Here is a 21,132-nt window from a genome sequence, read left to right on the forward strand (position 1 = left end):
GATGCATTTTTTAAAAATTTGGAAGAATATAAATGTAACAAAATTAGAAATGATAATTTCTAAGGACAACTAGCTTCTGTTGCCTGCCAACAAAGTAACGTATCTGTTAGGATGATATGCTGAAATAACATTAAAATAAGGCTAAAAATATCCCATAGAAGATATGGTATTACATCAATTGAATGTTAAAAACAACTTGATAATGCTTATTTTATAAATGTTTCTTTGCAAGAAAGATATTTTTAAGATAAAGATCCTTTTAAAAAATATTTTTTATGCTAATTTATTATACTTTAGATATCAACCGAACACTTTTCCTGTCTTAAGACATAAACCACAAGTTTTATACATATTTCGTGTATTGAGGTTAGATGTATAAGATTTTTTTTCTCTTAAAAGACCTGCTTTAAGGGTAACTATTAATTATTAATTATTCATTTCGTTATTGCAACTCCTAGTCTTCAGGAGTGAAAGCAAGGTAAATTCCTTTGACATATTTTTAAATAATGTTTTTTAGGTATAACTTACATATAATAAAATATATCCATTTACCTGTACACCGCAAGAAATTTTGAGAGATGTATTCACCTGTTTACTACAATGCCAATCAAACTACAGAAATGTCATCACTCTAGAATGTTTCCTTTGCCCCTTTGCAACCAATCAACCCCAGCCTACCACCGCTCTGCTTAGTCGCAATAAATTACTTATGTCTTCTCTAAAATTTTACAAAAATTAAATCATATAATATGCACTCTTTTGTGTGTTCCTTCTTTTTTCTCAGCTTAATGTTTTTGAGGTTAAAGACCTGTTTTAAATGTATAACCATTTTTAAATACTGTTGTTAAAAATAGTAATTATGTTGTTAAAAATAGTAATTTTGAATGTATTTCTTTCTGTGGTCAAAGTACAAATTATGATATTTAATTATCTAGAAACCAATTTTGCCAAGAGTAGAATGAAATCAGAGTGATTAAACTCTCTGTTGTGCTCTCGATTGTTCCAGAGGACACACTGGAACCAGTGGGCAGAATTTAGAGGAAAAAAGATGTTAGTTCAACAGACAAAAGTAACGTCTGTTAGTTGGAATTGTTTAGCATTTACTGAGATTTATCTACCATGGTGAACTCCCAATTACTGCAGATATAAAGTCAAAGATGACTGATCAGTGTAATCTATAGATGTCATCTTAGCAGAGAAGAACTTTTCCTTTCAGGAAACCAACCAATCAAACTGCTTTAAACAACTGAAACTCCCCCACATCTTCAATGAGTTTTAAATCTAGGGAGGAAAAGAAAGCAGAAACACAAACTGAATTTCAGTACAGAAAGTAACAAGTATACAAAGAAAAGTAAACATGGAGAATTGGGGATTTTACAAAAAAAGAGTCTTTCTCTCTAATGTAGAAATGGGGCGTTGACCTATGGGCAGGATTTCATCAAATAGATACTGAAGTTGAAGAAGGGATTTCAGACAGAGGAGACAAGGAACAAAGGTAGAGAGATGGACAAAATGCTCAGGATGTTAAAATACCACCATTTGGGGAGTATGAAAGGAAGTAATTGAAAATTTGGCTAGAAACGTAAGTAGATCAAAGGCAGACCGCGGAAGTTTTCAGATGCTTAGTGACAATATATTTCTTTGACCAGTGGGGAGATATTGAAGGTTTGGAGTTATTAGATGGGATGTTTTATTTTATCTAATAACATTGGTCAACTCCCACGATACAATGTTATGTAGAATTGGAGATATCTGGAATTTTCGTTCACGTCTGACTTTAGGAGAAAACCTCTAGTGGTTCCTAGTCATGAAATATACTGGTCCATAGGCTATTATAACTCTGTGTACATGTATGTATGAATATATGTATGCATGCATGTATTGTGCATATATTAAGGAAATTCTATCAATTTTTATTTCTTGAAAGTTTTTAACATCTATAGATGTTGAACAATGTAAAATACCTGTTAGGTAACTGAAAATTATCATATGATATTTTTCTTTAGCTTTAATAATGGGATGGATAATGTTAATGTGTATCTTTATATTGAGCCACACTTGCTTTGCTGGAATAAATCTCATTTAGTCATGGTGTGCTTTTTTTTAACTATGCTCTTGGTTTGTTTGCAAATTTTTTTTTTTTTTTTTTTTTTTTTTGCGTGTGAGGAAGATCGGCCCTGGGCTAACATCTGCCAATCCTCCTCTTTTTGTTGAGGAAGACTGGCTCTGGGCTAACATCCATGCCCATCTTCCTCCACTTTACATGGGACCCGCCACAGCATGGCCCGACAAGCGGTGCGTCGGTGCGCACTCGGGATCCGAACCAGCGAACCCCGGGCCGCTGCAGCTGAGTGCGCGCACTTAACTGCTTGCGCCACCGGGCCGGCTCCTGTTTGCAAATATTTTATATGAGATCTTGCATCAATATTCATAAATGAGTTTACTTGTAGTTTTCTTTTATGGTACAATCTTTTCATGTTTTAGGATCAATATGCACTAGCTTCGTAAAACAAATGCAGAAGTATTCATTCCATTTCTTTATGTTTTTTATATTTTTTATCTTTTATTTTTCATTTATTTATTTTTTTGTTTATTGTGGTAACCTTGGTTTATAACATTGTATAAATTTCAGGAGTACATATGCTCTGGAATAGTTTAAGTAGCTTTAAGACAATCTTATTCTTAAAATTCTCCTGTGAAATTATCTGAGCCTGTGCTTTCTAATGGGTATGCTTTTTTCTTTTTTTTTTAACTTGATTTCTACTACAGTATTTTGTTTATTTAGATTTTTTATTTATTTAGTAGTCTCTCCTTTTAGTATAGTATTTAGTTAGTTTAGATTTTTCTGTCTTTACAGAGGTAAATTTTGGGGAGTTTCATCTTTCTTAAAAAATGTGCTAGAACTGTGTAGAGTAAACTTACATTATAAATTCCTCTGATTGTTATCCATCCATGCCATTTTCAATTACCGTATTTGTAGTTCCTCTTTTTTTTTCTTTTCCATTTTGGTTGGATTTGTTAGTAATTTACTTAATTTTCAGATTTTTTTTTTACAAAGCATTTTTGGATTTATTTTAGGTTTGTCAGGTAAGTTACAGATCGCCCAGTTAAATTTGAATTTCAGAAAAACAACACATTTTTTTTTAGTACAAGTTTGTTCTAAATATTGCATGGGCCATACTCATAATAAGGATTACCTGTTGTTTATCTGAAATTCAAATTTAATTTTGCATTCTTAATTTGCTAAGTCTGGCAATCTTAATGCTTTCTTTATTTCTAATTGTTCATGTTTTATACCTTTTTTATCTTCATTAACTCCTTGCTTCTCTTCTCTTTTGGTTTACTATCCTGTTATTTTCCTATATTTTTGAGTTAGGTGTTTAATTCACATATTTTATTTTATTTACTTTTATTGATATGAGTATTTAATGGTAAAATGCCTCTTCAAATAAATGCTTTAGCTCTTTTGATATGATATGCTATCATTAGCATTACATTCAGGAAAGTGTGCCATTTTTCATTTCTCTTTTGATTTAAGATTTGTTTAATTTCATTAAAAAATACCAGGGGGAAGGGACTTTTAATTTTATTTTTAATTTATAATTTTAATGTATTATGATAAAAACACTATTTGGATTATTTCTATTATTTCAAATGTATTGAGGATTTCTTTGTGTTATAATATATGGCCAATTTTTCTGAATACATCATATGCCATTGACCAAAACTAATTATTATAGGGGTTCAGAATTTTATATCTTAAATCTTCCTTGTCAGTTATAATATTCAGACCTGTTTGTGTATTGATTTATTTTGTCTACTTAATATGTTTTCATGAGGGAGGTACATTAAAGTTTTCTCATATGACTACATTTATATCTATTTTTCCTTGAATCTGCTACACTTTCTGTTTTATGAAAGTTATTGCTGTATTATTGGGTACATAAATATTAATAACTACTATCATGTGATAGTGTCCTTGTCACTTTAAATCCTTTTTTTGTGTAAAATCTACTTAGTCAAATAGGAAGATCATGATGTCTGCTTTTTTTTTTTTGCATTTACATTTGTCTGTTATGCCTTTGTCCATCCTTTCATTTTGAACATCTTTTTCCTTTAATGGGTTGGTTAAGGACATATCTTGATATGTTTGGGCTCAATTCTGTCATATTTTTCTATTTTATTTTTATACATCTACTCTTTCATAATGCACTTTATTTTCTTTATTTGGCCTATCTTTTGTTATATAGGAAGTCTTCAAAAGTTTTAGGTATATTATGTATATTTATTTGTCCAAATGTACCAATTATATTTATATATTAATTTTCAAAGTAAATTACAGATATATGTCCATTTATCACTTGATCATCTACTTATATTTCCTATTAAAAAGGAATATTTTCTTTTGTATAATCACAATAACAGTTTCACAATCAGAAAATTAACATTGAAACAATACTGTTACTAACATATAATTCATATTTAGATATTGACAATTGTCACTATAATGGTCTTTTTAGTAAATAGAAATCAAAGCGTATTTATAATATGTTATTTTTTTGGTAAGTAAAAAAGCAAATTTAGAAAAACATGCAGCATTTGCTTATTTGTGCAAGAAACACAGGAAGAGTGAATAAACAAATATTGTAGTTGGTTCCACGCAAGAGGTAGAAGGGATTAGCCTTGAAAAGATAGAGTGACAGGAACAGGGAAGGAGTGAAGGACAATCTTTGGAATCTAACTTTTGTATATTTCTCACTTTTAGAATTAGGATAATTTTTAATATACCCAAAAGAGAATGAAAATCAACAAGGATAGAATGTGTGGAACAAAACTGAATACAAGCAAAACAAATGAAACTAACTGTAGGGAGAGAGAAACTAAGTAAATTTTGAACATATTGTTTTAACTATATTTTCAGGCTTATGAAAGAATTTCAGAAATACTCTATGGGTATTCTGGAACTGAGAAAATGAGTTAATATATTGTGGATAACAAGAGCCAGGATTCTCACCATTGGAGTAAGAAATTATCAATGCGGAAAGGGGAAAAGCTAGAATGAACTTTTCATGTTTGATTAAAGTGTAATTATGAATTTCTTAGTTTAATATAAATATATATAATCAGAAATATATTATAAAATGTGTTTATATATACACATAAAATCACATACACATGTGTATTTATGTATCAATGTATAGATATGTAATATACACTAGCATATATATACATACAAACACATATGTTTGATTATAAATATGCAATTATATACGGATTTGAGGATAAAGAGTATCTGGAAATTATACATTTTAAATTTTCTAAGCCTCAGAATATTTTAAATAAAAAAACTTCAAAACATGCTATTTCCACTGACATTATCTTTAAATCTTCCCCAAATCCTTTTTTTTTCCTTTTTGATGCATATTCTTAAGCTAAATTGAAACTTAAAATCCCCTTTTTTCTTCCTTCACAATATTTTGCTCCTTTAGGTATGTTCTATGATAAAGGCATTTCCAGTATGTTCTCGTTTTTTTTTTAATTTTTCTTTACAACTGAACACATTTGGTGAGTTCAAATAAAATGAGTGATTGAGGCTAGAAAAATCACAACTTTTGGCACAATAATTTCCATCTATTTATCAACTGAATTACTATTAGTATCTCCAGTCTCTTTTTGCTATACAATGTACTCATTCAACTTGGTTCATGTCATATTGTGACCCTTAAAGTGAAGTATACTTGATGTCATTCAGTGAAGATGATGACTTTAGAGTCCTGATATCGTTCCAAGTCAGTTACCACGAAAGTGACAAGACTACAGATGCATCTTGAATACTGCATTTGTCTCCCAATACAGTGCTCTATGCTTAATAAATATTTACGATCTCAGTTGTTTGTCACTAACAATTATAGGACTTATCCTACAGTCTCATTTATTCAAAATGTCAATAATTGCTCAATTTTGTACAAAAAATTTGTGCAATATTCTCGTCTGCATTTATAGAAGTTTATTACAGACACAGGGACATGAATGCAATGGAGCGTTGGAGCTGGGTCATGCTGGCTCTCAAGAGCTGATTGAGTATACCTTTTCTCAAATCCATCATACTGATGGATTAAAATCACTATAGTGGGCATATTTACAATGTACATGGTACAATAGTATCAATTGAACGGGTTAATTGTATCAATCAGGCCCTCTTCCCTTTTATCAACCAGTCCCCTTTCCCCTTTTATCCCCCAGGATCTGTTTGCTAAATATTTACTAGCATTCTACTGCTCCAATGTTCTCTGGGAATATGGGACAGTCTACACTGATAAAACTTTAAGTGGCAACTTGGAAGTTTAAAAAGGTCTCCTCTTCCCTCATGCAACTTCAGCCACACTATCCTTGTTGCTCTTCTAGGGAAAGCGGCTCTGAAAGCAGGGCTTTTTCTTCTGCCTGGGATACTACTTGCCTAGATAGCTGCACAGCTTGTTCCTTCATTAGTTTTAGTTGTGTCTAAAAAGTGACTAATCAGTGAAGCTTTTCCTGATCACACTATAAGAAATAATTTCCCTGTGTACATGTGTCCAGTAATCTTCTTCCCAAGCAATAAATAGATTTGTTTTACTCAATAGCGCATTATCACTGTCTGAAGGGCTCCTCATCGACTTGCCATTTGATTACCGCCTGTTTTCCACCGATACTATGCGATCTCCACAACGGGCACCTTGCCAATTTTGCTCAAATTCTTCTCTAAAGTTTAAAAAGTGGCACATAATTGACAATTAAAATACACGTTGAATGAATAACAGTAATGGAAATATAATGTAAATTGTAGTTTTAAAATACAAATTGTTTATTTTTTATCATAAAAGTAGTTTAAAAGTATTTATATTCTTAAAAATTGTTGCTTTAATAATTATATATATAATTTTTGTTTCTATTTATCTCTAATCTCATCATATAAACATGTTTTCTTTAAATGCTCCTTTAATATGGCTTTTTATCCATATTACTAGATGTTTATTATATGTGACCTATTATAGATATCATATTGAAGAACTGCTTTTTTCATAAAATGATTTTTTAATGCATAAAAACTATTTTTATGGAAAAAACACATTTTTATGTGTAAAAAAGTATTTACACTTCCAACATATGCATATTAATATTAAGAAATATCATTTAAAATTTTTTGCTGTTGTTATTAGTGAAATTATATAACACTTTACAGTACAGTATATTAAATGTACATTAATTCTTTCAAGAAGCTGTCATTGATTATATACTTTAAACATAGTTTCCCTGTGCTAGGAACTTGCTGATATTTTTATTTGCATTTTTATTAGTAACATTGTTTACAGAATTTAAATTGTATAAAATTATTGTTTCATAACTCACACACCTTAAATGCATAGACCTTTTATAGTTTAGAAAGTGCTTTCATAATTATTGTCTCACCTGATCCCTTCAATGGGACTTATTGTCCTTAATATATAGGTGATGACACTGAATAGCTTTTTGGCATATGAATTTGTTTCTCTTGTCACACTGTGATCTCCAAATTCCAAATTGTGTTTGAAAACAAAAAACATGTCTAGTTGATCTCTGTATTCCCAGAAAATAGCATCATAGCTGTGAGATAAGAAATGAGAATCATTATGAATGAATGCATGAATGAGTGAATGAATCCTCAGGATACTTGTATTAGAATATCTCTAAAAGTAACCTCTATAAGGTACAATGTCTGAACTTAAATCAAGAACTTCTGACCTCGAGCTCCTTGTTCTTTCTTCAGAGATAAATAGGAAGCAGCTTACTTTCTTTTCTAACTAAAAACATTTTATGAAGACTATTTTTTTTAGAGTGGTTTTAGATTCACAGCAAAGTTGAGGGGTGGGTACAGTGATTTACCATATACCCCTTTTCTTGCCCCTGTGCATGCCTAGCCTTCCACATTATCAACGGCCCCCATGAGGTGGTACATTTGTTACAATTGATGAACCTACATTGACACATCATAATTACTTGTGGACTGTAGTTTACATTACTGTTCACTCTTGGTGTTGTACATTTTCTGGGTTTGGACAAATGTATAATGACATGTATCCATCATTATAGTATTGTATAGAGTATTTTCAGTGCCCTAAAAATCATGTGTGCTTTGCCTATTCATCCCTCCCTCCTGTGCCCCCAAACCCTAGCAACCACTGATCTTTTTACTGTCTCCATAGTTTTGTCTTTTCCAGAATGTTATATAATTGGAATTGTATAGTTGGTCACCTTTTCATATTGGCTTCTTTCCCTTAGTAATTTGTATTTAAGTTTTCCCATGTCTTTGCATGACTTGATAGCTTGTTTCTTTTTAGCACTGAATAATATTCCATTGTCTGGATGCACCACAGTGTATTTACCTATTCTTACTGAAAGACACCTTGGTTGCTTCCAAGTTTTGGCAATTATGAAAAAAGCTTCTGCAAACATCTGTGTGTAGTGTTTTGTGTGGACATAAGTTTTCAACTTCCTTGGGTAAATACCAAGGAGTGTGATTGCTGGATTATATTGTAAGAGTATGTTGTGTTTTGTAAGAAACTGCCAAAGTGTCTTCCAAAGTGGCTGTGCCATTTTACATTCCCACCAGCAATGAATGAAAGTTTCTGTTGCTTCACGTCCTCATCAGCATTTGGTGTTGTCAGTGTTCCGGATCTTCACCATTCTAATAGGTGTGTAGTGGTATCTCATTGATGTTTTAATTTACATTCCCTGATGACATGTGATGTGGAGCATCTTTTCATATGCTTATTTGCCACTATATGTCTTCTCTGGTGAGGTGCCTGTTAAGGTCTTCGGCCTGCCTTTTAACTGGGTTGTTGTCTTATTGTTGAGCTTAAAGAATTCTTTGCTTATTTTGGACTATTATGCTTTATCAGATGTCTTTTGCAAATATTTTCTACCAGTCTGTGGCTTGTCTTCTCATTCTCTTGACATTGTCTTTCCCAGAGCAATAGTTTTAAATTTTAATGAAGTCCAGCTTAGGAATTATTTCTTTCATGTATCTTGCCTTTGGTGTTGCATCTAAAAAGTTATTGCCATACCCAAGGTCGCCTAAGTTTTCTCTTATGTTGTCTTCTAGGAGTTTTATAGCTTTCCATTTTATGTTTAGGTCTGTAATTCATTTTGAGTTAATTTTTGCAAACGGTGTAGGGTCTGTGTCCAGATTCATTTTTTTTTTGCATGTGGATGTCCAGTTGTTCCTGCACCATTTGTTGAAATCTCTATCTTTGCTTCATGGTATTGCCTTTCCAGTTTTGTTAAAGACCGGGTGACTATATTTACATAGGTCTATCTCTGGCTCCCTAGTCAATTCCATTGATCTGTTTGTCTATTCTTTCCCAAATACCACACTCTCTTGATTTCTATAACTTTACAGTAAGACTTGAAGTTCGGTAGTGTCACTCCTCCAACTTTATTCTTCTTCAATATTGTGTTGCCTCTTCTGAGTCTTTTGCCTCTCCATATAAACTTTAAAATCAGTTTATTGATATCCACAAAATAACTTACTGGGATTTTGATTGGTATTGTATGGCATCTATAGATTAATTTGGGAAGAACTGACATCTTGACATTAGCACCTTAATTTATATATGAGAACAGAAAAGGTCCATCTGACAATCATTATGCACCAACAGAATATACGTGATAATAAGTTTGAGATTCATCAAATAAATTATTAACATCTCAAGTTTGGGAATTTAGTAAGATATAAACACAATATTTTAAAAAGATTTATTAACCAATTAATTCCAGTAACAGATTATGACCCCTATCCTCACAAACCTTCTTTCCTAGTTAAAGCAAGCTCTTCAGAACGGCCACTATGGTGATAAAATATTGAAATGAAAATTATGCTGCTGTGGTTCTCAACATTTTTTTCCTTTCACATGATCGCAGGTTTACCACAGAAATAATGTACTTTGCATATAGCCTGGAAGGCAATAGATGACAAGTATCAAAATAATACTCCATATTTTAAAAATCCAATAAATATGTATTTATTATGCTTAATATACTAAACACTAGAAAATCCAAATAAGCAACTAAGATACTCATACCTAAATTATATAACTAAAGAAAGCTTGAAGACAAAAAGAAACAAAATACGAGTCAGAAATAACATCTACTGTTATTGAACCATGACAATGGCTAGTGTAAACAATATTTGGACATAAATTGAAAACATTGGGCAATCATTGCTTATTATCTTTACCACTTAGAGTTAGGATTTCATTATTTATAACAGAGCCTGAGTCCGAGCAGACCACGCCCACAATAAACGAATAACCTGCTTAAGAGTGTTTTAATTAGCTTTCAGTGTCGATGATTTGCAGTAATGGTGGTAATAATGACAGACAGCAGGGGGGTGAACATGTTTACAGGTTTTTTTGGAGACAAGACTCATTTTTATTCCCAGCTCTGCCACTTACTTGCTGTGTGAACTTGATCAAGAAATTTGCCACTTTGAGCCGATTTTCTTCAACTGTAACGTTATAATTTTGGCCAGCCCTTTTTCTGAAGACTGTTTTGAGAAACAAATTGCCATAAAATTTGATTGAGTGTGCAGCGTACTCTTTGACTTTATAGGCACTTATTAAATTTGTGTTCAGGTCCTACCTTCTTTAATGCATTGATAACCCTCAGGATTCAAATTTCCGATTGATTTTAGTTTAATTCTAGTTTAAAAATATATGATTACAACAGGCAAAATAGTTCAATGTTACTTGTTTATGAGCCTTAAGCAACCCTCCGAAACTGCAGGAAGCACAAAGAGACAGCCACAGGAGACATCTCTTTCTATTTAATAATTTAGACTAAAATAAACGAAAAGATTTTAGAGGAAATATTTAAGACACAAATATCTGTATGGTTTTTATCAGAGAGGGCTTTACTAATTTGCTTTGGGAAAAGCAATACTTTACTGGACATGCTATTTTTCCCAGCACAGGTAGCCTCCTCCCTAGCAAGGGGACACAAAGAGAGTGCCAGTTTAATGCTCTGGAAAAGTCTGTCAGTTCCTCTTGAGTTCAGCTCATGCATCTTATTGCAGCATCAGGTTTCCTGTAGACGACCACATTTCAGACCCTTTGACAAAACCACTATAAAAAAGATCTGATGTTCAAGAAACGGAGGTGGCTTGAATAATTTAACAGCTACATATAGGCCTAGGAAATATTAAAGGGACAATAGTGTACAATGGGGAGTTTTACAGGGATTCTAGTTTGACATCACTCTCCCCCTTGCACAGTTGGCTGTTCAGTTAACTTGTTATGATGGTAAGACAATAATTACAATGGAGTTAATAAGTACTTTAATAAAAGCTAAACCATCTTATTAGCATTCAGATATTTGAAAAAGAGCTCCAATAACTTAAGCTTTCTTTGCAATATTGAGTTGATATTAAAAATCATTTTGAGGGGTCGGCCCGGTGGCATAATTGTTAAGTTTGCCCTCTCTGCTTCACAGCCTGGGGTTCGGAGGTTTGGATCCCGGACGTGGACAGACACACAGCTTATCAAGCCATGCTGTGGCATGAGTCCCACATATAAAATAGAGGAAGATGGGCACAGATATTAGCTCAGGGCCAATCTTCCCTAGCAAAAAGAGGAGGATTGGCAACAGATGTTAGCTCAGGGCTAATCTTCCTCACCAAAAAAAAAAAAAAAAATCATTTCAAAGAACATTCCATCCCTGCTACTTTTGGGTAAGCTTGTTGTGAAGAAGAACTGTTCAGCTAGCTATGTATTTCTTTCAAAATTATGATAGGCTTTAATAATCCCTTTGTAAAGTGAAAGGCAAGAAAGCAGGTACATATTCTCTGAGGTTGTGCTGACATGATTTTAAGAATCAATGCTTGTCCTTTCATATGCTACATCCACACACTCAATCCCACTTTATAACCAGGGGCATCTCCATCAGAGACTCACATTGTACTGCCGATACCCATGTGAGGCAGAGTGGCCCAAACAGGGGCCCTCATTTTTCTTCATTGTAAATCGCTGGCTTAGACATCTATAATATGCCTTAAGAGCTTCTATTTGTTTCTAAAATACATTTTCCTTTAATTTCCTTCATTTCTATTGGCATGACAATGTGTTTCCAAAAAACCGTAATTAGATAAAGGGGTATTTTATCCACTTTTAAATGTAGTAAATGCTTGAAATATCTTACTTAAAATAAAATACCATGCTATTTTGCTATTACTTCTAAGAGGCTTGTGTTTTGTTTTGCATTTCCCAATACTGTGCACTGAGTTTTAGCTTAGAAGAGCCATCTCAGGGTGATGGAAAGTAGAGAAGAAGGGGCTCGTTTCCCAAAAGGATACTTTCCTGTGATAGCTATGAGTCTGATCTCATTGCTCAGTTAAGCAGTGATATTGAGTTCCCATCAAATACTCAGGGTGTGTTTTATATTCTTTCAGCATTTATGAAAATCCAGTGTGTCCAAGACTATATATGTCTCATTCAGGAGAGGCAATGGGTCCATGAAATGATGATTTTTATTCTCTGGGCGTTAGTAATCTCAGAAGAATCATAAACAGCTGAATGGTTATGTAACTCTGCTATCAATATGGTCCCTTTACAATATTTTACACTTTTCGAATTGCTTCTGCATATATAAGTTTATAGGAAATCTACTTTCCATAATCCTATGGGGAAGACTTGGAAAGAGGGGGTGCATTCCAAGCAGAAGCAATTCAGCAAGCTAGACATTGTATCAGTTACTGGGAATTCGGAGAGATATAGGAAGTGAGCGTGCCTTTGGGAGCAGAGCAGCAGAGATGGAAGAACAAATTACCTTTTTTTTTTTTATTGTTTCAACTGTATATTTATAAAGCAAATAATAGTAAAAATAGTAAAAATTCCACAGGCAGGAACTTTTTATTCCCAAATTCTGGATTAGGAAAATGAGAATTTAAAAGGTTATATCACTTGCCTTATATGAAATTTAACCAATTTTACTACTGATATCATCACACTAAATAGAGCAAATTACCTTTGAAACAGTCAATACTTCTGCTTTCTTTTAAACAATGCCCAATCTTTCCAGTTTAATGGCCACTAGTTTTATCTCTCTTTCTTTCTAGACTAGCAAAACAGGACACATGCTGTATCCTGTACATTCCCTGTTAATTGTGTTGCAAGTAAATTACCATGACTCATTCCTTGACCTTGGTGAAATAAGCAATTAATAATAGCACTATTTCACCCATGCATGTCAGTAGAGTATTCCCACAGGATAAATAAGACCAATCTGTCAGAGTTGGCATTTGAAGTGAAATCCGGGCCCAACCCATTCTCACCTTCATCCTTTGATGTGTTGGTTCTCTTGGTCTTAGATAACTCCCACATATCTCTAGCATATGCAGTCTCCTTCATTAGATCATGTTCTAGCTCATTCCTTAACAGGATATACACTTTCTTTGGTTAGTATCTCCCAAATCTTAGGGGTTGCTTGGATTTTGTTATATAGTTTAGTTGCTTGCACTCTTCTATTATTCCTATCATTTATGTTCCAGTTTATACACTCTTTGAGGGCGTGAGTTTTGCCTTAATCATTGGTATACTATTACTGCTATTTCTGATGCAATGTGTAGTACTTAGCTGAATTCACTAAATCCGTACCATCTTTTCTGATCAGGTTTGTTTTTGTAAAGATTATTTTGTTAGTATTTGAAAGCTGTACCAGTATACACACACAGAAATAACTACCCCAATAGCGAACATCAAATACAAATAATGAAAATGATATAATGCCTGTCTGCAAAAAATTCAAAGCAGATTTATGTCAGTAAAAGTAGATAAAGATTTTCCCCCAAAATGACTAGAAAATTATTATTGCTTTGAAATAGAACTTTAATTTAGGAATATTCTCTTATTTTCTTAATTTTAATAAAATGTTCTTACTAAGAAAGATTATAGAGATTTTTTTTTTTTGGTATCTGGAGTTCCAGTGTAGAAAAGGACATAATGAGTACACTTTAACGCTAAAAGCTAATCCAGCTAATGAAAACAAGCCAATATATTTTACAGGAGATTTTTAATCGTTTAAAGGGGCAAAAGGTTTCTGTGTGTGTGTGTGTGCGTGTGTGTGTACAACAGGCCACTGATTTTGCTGTTTTGCCTTCTCGTAAATAATAGCTAAAATAAGTTATCATGCTAGAAAAGAAGCAGAATTATAAATGATAACACACATTTGAACATCTACTGAGTTACTCACTGCTGAGAGTATCTAAGAGTATGACATGTGGTCCCCAATTTCAAGCACTAGACTACTTTATTAGGAATGTAAAACTCACAGGCCGTGTTCTCCTTTAGTCCACATTCTTTTTCCTTGTCTTAGCGTCTCTCTTTCTTTAATTGAAACCATCTTAACCCTTTTTATAAATAAAGCAGTGTCCTACAGATTAAGTGTTATGCAGATTTAAGTAACAGTAGATCTGGATTCTAATCTCAGCTCTGCCACCTACTAATACATTTTGACTGTCCCCAAAAGTTTGTGCTGAGGATCACATAACAGAATGCACGCGAAAATGCTTTGAAAATTATGGAGTTCTGAATGTATGTGCCTGTTTTCATTACATTAAATGCGGATGATCTATAGCCTGCTTACTTCATAAATCTATATTTTTAAATGATCAACCTTGGAAGATATCTACAGATTTTCTTTTCTGAAAATGCGGAAATCAGTATTTTTTGACTTAAGCTCAGCAGTGTTGTTCAAAATCTTTATACCTGTCATGACCCGGGCATTAACTGATCAGGATAAGGGATGCCTGCTGCAACTCTGGAGCAGGCTTCCCTGCAGACCTGGATCATGGAGGTACATGGAGTCCTGGGACGTGCCAGGGTGGCTGGATTGACAAGAGAGGTGAGATTAGCGATTTACATTAACAACAAATAACAACTGATACAAGCACATTGCTGCAAACTAACTATGTAATTCTGATTATGCTTTCCCAATGTAAAATCCAACTTGATTCTTTATATTATTATTCTTAACACTTCTTGGGGTTATTGCCTCACCTTTAAACAATGTACCTAAAGTTCTATTAATTAATTTATGAATTTTAACTTAACTGATTGACCCTCTACAAGCAGAAGATGAGAACTTTCAGATCACTTACAAAACTCCAGCAATGTCCTGCATATCCAATTACATTCCTAAATTATTTTTAATTATGTAAGCAGATTAAAGCCATGATTCAAGTTGTCTAGTCTATTAGTGTCTCTTCCACAATTAAAATAACAGCAATATGGCTCAGTATCTAGAAAATAATTGCAAAATTATAGAAATTCTTTATTTGCATTTTTCAAACACCATGAAGTAAATATGATTGCATAGGATATAACAACAATTCTAACAATTTCCCTTTACCTACCATTAAATTCTATCACATTCCACACCGATCTCAGTACCTCCCTTTAACAAACTCCCTGGTACTCTCTTCTTTTAGCCACAATTTAATTATCTTTGTTTTTGTTGTGTTTTGTTTTCCTTTTTAAAAGCCAATTTTTCCCAAAGGCCAAACACATGTACCTATTTATCACTTCCCCACTAACTTCTTTATTTTTTTTTTATTGCAGTATAATCAACATGCAATATCCTATTAGTTTCAGGTGTACATCATAGAGATTTGATATTTATATACATTACAAAATGATCACCATGATACTAGTTACCATCTGTCACAACCAATGTTATTACAATATTACTGACTCTATTTCCTATGCTGTACATTACATCTCTGGGAATTATTTATTTTATAACTGCAAGTTTGTACCTCTTCATCCCAGTCCCCTACTTCGCCCACCCCTGAATGCCTCACCCCTCTGGTAACCTCCCGTTTGTTTCCAATTTCTGTTTATTTCTGCTTCTGTTGTTTCCTGAGTCTCTTTCTGTTTTGTTTTGTGTGTTCCTTTGTTTTGTTTTTTAGATTCCACATATAAATGAAATCACATAGTATTTGTCTTTATCTGACTTATTTCACTTATCATAACGCCCTCAAGGTCCCTCCATGTTATCAAAAATGGCATTTCATTCATTTCTATGTCTGAGTAATATTCCATTATGTATATATGCGGCATCATTTTTATCCATTCATCTATCAATGGCACTTAGGTTGCTTCTATATCTTGGCTATTATAAATAATGCTGCAGTGAACATAAGGGTGCATATATCTCTTTGCATTAGTGTTTTTGTTTTCCTCAGATAAACATCCAGAAGTGGAATTGCTAGATTGTATGATCTAATCGCTTCCCCCTTAGCTTCTACACTTCCAGCTTTTTTTTTCCATTTTACTTTTGAAATTCATCATTGCCAACCACCAAAGAACAGCTAAGCATGGTCCTCACAGAGGGCAAAGTAAGGAATTAAATCTTCTGTGAGCAAAATAAAAAGAAAATTTAAAATATCTGTTCGATGATGATAATTATCTAATTTACAAATATATTATTTCTACTATAATATATATATTATAATTTTGTTTATATTTTGTTCGGTGATTGAATATCTGGAGTTAACTTTTGATCTGTATTTTAATAGCCCATTTTATCACTTTTTCCAGGAAACACTGCTTTCATTACTTAGTTGACTGAAGTTCATCTTCAAGAGCATTTATCTTGAGAATTGTACCTGGATGCACCAGTTCTCATGCTTGTGCGTGTCGGAAAAGGTAATCTGTGTGCTCTTGATAATAGAATGGCAGCTTAGCTAGTTATAAAATTTCTAGGTCAAAATTTATTTTCTTTCTTCTTTTTCTTCTTTGATGACTTTCTAGAACTTGTTTATAGACAATAAGTTTTTTATGGTGGAAAAACCTTAAGAGGTTAAGAAAATTTATCCTTCTTGTAAAGATTTTTTGTTATTTTTCTTGGCTTTGATTGCCGTGAGTCTTATATTAACTTCCAAAATCAGAAATTAAGTATTCGAACAGTTTCTGATGTTAATAATTTTTTACAAAGTTTCTTTAAATCTATGTACTTTAAAAATGTAGATTCAGATTTTTTATTCAAAGGGAAAAAGATTTTTTCTATTTTATTTTGATGTATCAACTTCAATTTCTTCTATTCTCTGGGCATACCAGTTATGCATATATGGATTCTTCTTTATCTGTATTCTATATCTGTTTTTATCCTAATATCTTTTTCTTTTCATTTACTTGGGCTTTATTTTCCTTGAGCCTGTCCTCTATGATTTTTAAATTTTTTATTTTTTTGTGAGGAAGATCAGCCCTGAGCTAACATCAATGCCAATCCTCCTCTTTTTGCTGAGGAAGACCATCACTGAGCTAACATCTAATGCCAATCCTCCTCCTTTTTTTTCCCCTTTTTACCCCCAAAGCCCCAGTAGTAGTTGTATGTCATAGGTGCACATCCTTCTAGTTGCTGTATGTGGGACTCCGCCTCTGCATGGCCGGAGAAGTGGTGCGTCAGTGTGCACATGGGATCACAACCCAGGCCGCCAGTAGCAGAGTGCGCACACTTAACTGCTAAGCCACAGGGCCAGCCCCCTGTCCTCTATGCTTTTTATGTTTCAGGAGGCCCTTTTCTCCATTTTGATGCTTCTAATGCTGTGTTAATTTTTTTATTTTTTTATGTTTTCTGAGCTCTGCAACTCAATTTTCCTCTGCTTTCTGTCCTGACGTCTTGTTTGATCTTTTTTTCTCCTTTTTTGATATGTTTTAAATAGGCTTTATTTAAATTTCCTTTATTTCATAGTAAAATGTTTGTCCCAAACTAGTATCCATTCTCAGAATATTTTTTCTTCAGTTTGTCATGTTTCTTTCCTTAGAGTAGGTTGTAAATGGGAGCATTTTTTTTTTTGTGCGAGGAAGATCAAACCTGAGCTAACATCTGCCAATCCTCCTCTTTTTTCCTGAGGAAGACTGGCCCTGGGCTAACATCCGTGCCCTTCTTCCTCCACTTTATATGGGACACTGCCACAGCATGGCTTGGCATGCAGTGCCTCGTGAGCGCCCGGGATCTGAACCCCGGGCTGCTGCAGCAGAGTGCTGCGCACTTAACCACTACACCACTGGCCCACCCCAAGGAGCATTATTTTTAAGTGGGAGCATTCTTTTGAGGCCAGTTATATGTTGAATAAGAGTGTGGGGTAAGGATGGAGGAGTTAAGCAACTTAGATTTCAACAAGATATCTCAAACGCTTTCTTACAAACTATTTACTCTTATGTGCCAAGAATCCTTTACATAGTGATTTAGCACTTATTTTGCATCATATGAACAAGATCCAAGTGTACAAGTTATTGCTACATTTTCTCACTTGCCTTTCCATACATAAAAATATGTGTATAAAAGATATTATATGAATATGTCCTCCACTAGCTTTGACATTTTTTCCACTTCATGTTTTCAGTAAGGAATCAGGGATATTTTGGCAGTCTATTCTAACATGCTAGCATAGCTATTCAAGGAGGGGATCATTAATATAAAGCTCCAAAGATGGTTTCCCTTACTTTTTAAGAGAAATCTTCATGATCCTGACGGGCTATCTTCCCTTAGCCATGTTCAATTTTTACTGATTTTAACAATCCTTTTTTTAATATTGTTTTTTAGCATCTAGATGTCCCTAATTTTCTCAAAGTTGCAATGTTTTTTTCTTTTATCCTAAATGTTATTAGGCAGAATGAGGCAAGGATACCTAACTCTGACATTTTTAAAATAAAGTCCTTACTAAATTGTACAAATGTCAATTGGCATCTGAAACAGAACAGATAATCTATAATTTGGTAGTAAATATGATAATTCTTCAAAGCCGAGAGATATTTCTTCAGATTTAGGCAAGAAAAATCAGCAGAGGAGGCGTATAATGATATAGTTATCGATAGACGAGTGGGACTTAGATGAACAAAGAGAATTAAGCAGAATATTCCAGTCCTGGGCGTTAGTGAGTCAGAAAAAAAAGGCTTAGTGAAGTCTTGAAAGCTATGCCCTGAGAAAACCAATGTTGTTTTAATATGCAGATTGGCTAAGTTACACAGTCTGAAGTCAGTTTAACATTTTAACTTAATTTGTCATAAATGAACTTAAATATAATTCCCTGTGTGTTAATGGTATTTACATTTTATAGCTCTTTTACGCATATATTATATAAATATCTTCTTTTTAGAATAGAAATTGAACTTACATATTTTGATCTTATCCTCAGTCAATGTAAATGATCAATGTTCATTTAATGGATCAATGTACTATTAATCAATTATGGTCATATTAATCTGTTTATATTCTCCAATGTAAAAAGGTTTGCTAAAGTCACGGCTGTCTGAATATGGGCTGCATTGTACATTTGTAAGAGGTTTTGTACAAAGAGCATTACTGCAGTGACAGGGAATCTGGAGAGGTTTCAGGCATCAAGTATGTAATACATCTTCAATTATGAGATAATATAGAATACATTTGCAGTCATATTAAATATAATCTCTCACTGGGGAAACTGAGGTCCATGGAAGTTAAGTGACTTGTTTAAAATCCTTAAGATTGATTAACATCATGAGTCAAATCTAGCACTGGAGCCATGGCACAAATGAAAATTAAAGTCAGAGTGTCATAAGATGGACGTTTCCTAAATCACTTTAAAAATGAAATTAACTTATGAATGAAAAATACAGAAATATTAGCTGCATAGAGGTTATACAACATTAACATGCTAAGCACTTTGCTTTGCTCAAGATATTGCTTTAAAAGGAAGGTTAAAGCAAGATAATTATGAGATTTTGGGTGGGAGAGCAAAAATTTAGGAAAAGCAAGAATTTAGTACTGAACTGGAGAGGCTCCCAAGGACATCATTCTTTTTTGATACATTTTGAAACCTTTACACCATTCCACAGGCGTTCTTTTATATATTTCAGAGCTCAGGGTTATAGTCAATTGCTACTCAGGCTCAATTATCACCAGTTTCATTTCATCTATTTCTTTCACTGATCCTTGAAAAGTCTGGCTGTCAAACTGACCTGTTCTGACTGCTCTTGGCCAGCAGGAACTGGCCAGTCAAAAGTACTAAACTTCTCTTCCGTTTTTAAATACCATTTCATATATGAGTTTTAACCTAAAAGACAAATTCATCTTTTTCAAAAAAAATTTTCTGCCTCTCATCTTCAAGTCAAAGTGATTTACCCATTAACTTAACCACATATATTTTCACTACATAATTTTTGGTGCCTGCCCATATCCCTTCATACTTTTACTCATTCTTTGAAAACCCAGTTCCTCTTTGTTTCAGCCAATGCAGGCGACATTTCAAACCTTTGTTTCTAAACTGTAAGCTAGGACATAAACGTTAACCTTTGCAAATGATTTATGAGTTATAGAGTAGAATAAGGCATAATTGTGTGAAATGTTCAGGGAGGGCCGGTTTTGCACAGTTAAGGACAAACAGGTGTAATTGCTCACTCACACCTTGGCCTCTCTTTGATCTTCTGAAAGTCATTTTGTAATATTCCAAAACTCTTATTTTGCTTGAGGAAAAGTTTAAGTCACATAACTAGGTCATAACATTCAAATGATTGAGCTTCATTTTTTCTGCATGATTTATAATAGTGCATACATTCATAATGTGTAATTTATCAGGTATGATGTGAGATTTTATGACTACTGTACAATTTATTCCTTAAATCATTAATGGGGGAAGAGAAATTGATTGTTGGGAGTTGAACAAGCTGCCAATAATTTCTTCATGACATCTATCGAAGTCATCGCTCATTTTCCGTTTTCAAGCTGCCAATCTAATTACATTCTTTTAACCTCACATGGAGATTAGTGCAGAAGCTCAAGTGTCGTGTTTCCAGTTTATCCTGCTCCCAACATACTGTTTTCATTATACCATCGTGCCATTTCATTTCATTTCACTGTTGTCATTCTCACCATCACAATACCTTACATTTTATAGTCCTTCACAGTTTGAAAAGTATCATGACATTGTTGTATTCTTCACTCTGGCTGGAAGCCATCACATCTTTTCAGTGGACTTCACAGGCTGTTTGATCAGGAAGCAATACCATTCTTTCAACTCCTGTGGTCAGTTGTCCTCATATGACCTTTGCCACATACTGGGCTGAGTAGTACTTTAGTTGTAGG

The 21,132-nt window shown here is 33.5% G+C and overlaps 1 long non-coding RNA gene across 1 annotated transcript in view; it reads left to right on the forward strand.

Moving 5' to 3' along the window:
- The window catches only part of LOC131420151 (uncharacterized), a 94,925-nt gene that overhangs the window by 12,183 nt on the left and 61,610 nt on the right, over positions 1-21,132 (forward strand). Inside the window, exon 2 of the long non-coding RNA XR_009223487.1 lies at positions 16,608-16,715. This is a non-coding gene — a long non-coding RNA (uncharacterized LOC131420151). The remainder of the gene's footprint in view (positions 1-16,607; positions 16,716-21,132) is intronic.

This window comes from Diceros bicornis, chromosome 22 (assembly GCF_020826845.1).
Source record: "Diceros bicornis minor isolate mBicDic1 chromosome 22, mDicBic1.mat.cur, whole genome shotgun sequence".
NCBI classification, from domain to species: Eukaryota; Metazoa; Chordata; class Mammalia; order Perissodactyla; family Rhinocerotidae; genus Diceros; species Diceros bicornis.